Raw genomic sequence first — 1,428 nt, 5'->3', positions numbered from 1 at the left:
GATGGAGCCATTATCCCTCCGGCCCCATTAAAAGTAATAGGTTTGCTATTCATGAAATCCTTGTATGTACAATCCCCTAAATGACCTTGACGTTCGCCATTCGTAGAACTATTTACTCCCCCACCAGAACCATTGTTACTCATTTGGGCCATTGTTGCAGTTACTGTAGCTGTTACAGCAACTATCAATGTGGCATTTTCCGTCGATGGAGGCGGTGGTGGTGGAGGTATCATGCCCAGCCTGGGTCTTAGGTTTGGACGAAGAGGCATCGCGCTGCTAAGAAATAAAAATAAAAGATTGTAAGTTTTGGTGGTTGAGAGTTGAATGATAATGAGTTAACTATCTTTAATAGTTCGAGAATTTGGTTTGACCAATACAGGGCTTTGAGTTTGATTCACCAATGGAGTTTGAATAACCATAAAGCTCGAATGAAATGCACAAAATTAACATACAAAAGAGGTATGCCCTCTATATACTAAATATATGGTTGTGTTACATCCGAAGTTAGAATATTTTGACCTTTCTAAAGGTTTCCGATTACAGGAAGTTAAAGAAGGTAAGACTTTTAGCCGAGTTCCTATTCTATAACAAAATTTTGGGATTCAGCAAGCACTACTTGCGACGTAGGTTGCGCTTGGAGCTTGACTCCGCATCCGATTGCTTTGCTTCCATAAGACGCCTATCAAAGGCGGCTTGTTGTTCCCTTGTCTCAGAGAGGGTTGCAATCATTTCTGCTTGGAATGTGTCGGCGCGGAGTTGGGTGTCATCTTGTAACCTATCTAGTCGACGAATTTCGGAAGTGTGAACTTGTACTTCCACGTTGACTTCACGAATCCGGTTAGCTTGAAACCCGAATTGGTAGGACTGGTCAGCTAGCTTGCCCACCATGACCGGGAGTGCTCGGTCAACTGAACCTCCGTCTCTGACGTCGTAGAACTCCCGACACATACTGTAGTGAGGACGTAACCCTTGTTGTTGGCTCCAATGGTGAAGGTGACTTCCCTAAACGGGAGTTGGTCCCTGAAAGTTTCTCCTAACAGCGGGAGGTTGAGCGGCTAGAGGGTCGATTACTTCTGGTTCTGAGTCTGTCCCAGATTCATCCCTTTCCTCCAACTCGATAGGTTCTTCATCCTCTTCGGGGTCCTCCTCTACCCATCCTCCATTGCCCTGATTCGGGTAGTAGGGATCCCCTGGTGGGTGGAATCCAGCCATTTGACTATACGAGAATAGGGTTATAAGAATTGAATAAAATTTGAAACATGTAAAACTAAACATGTCAATTAAACTATTGCATGTACAAAATACTTATATAGTATTTAAATTTGTATGTTTGATACTAGTGTTTATTTTGGTAAGTTTTGACTTGTTTCTCACTACGACCATTCCTCGACATACGTTAGTCCAATCTCGGATAAATATAGTTGATCA

Source organism: Lactuca serriola, chromosome 5, assembly GCF_051521515.1.
Source record: "Lactuca serriola cultivar US96UC23 chromosome 5, Lser_US96UC23_V15, whole genome shotgun sequence".
Taxonomy (NCBI): domain Eukaryota; kingdom Viridiplantae; phylum Streptophyta; class Magnoliopsida; order Asterales; family Asteraceae; genus Lactuca; species Lactuca serriola.
This window is presented reverse-complemented; position numbering follows the sequence as displayed.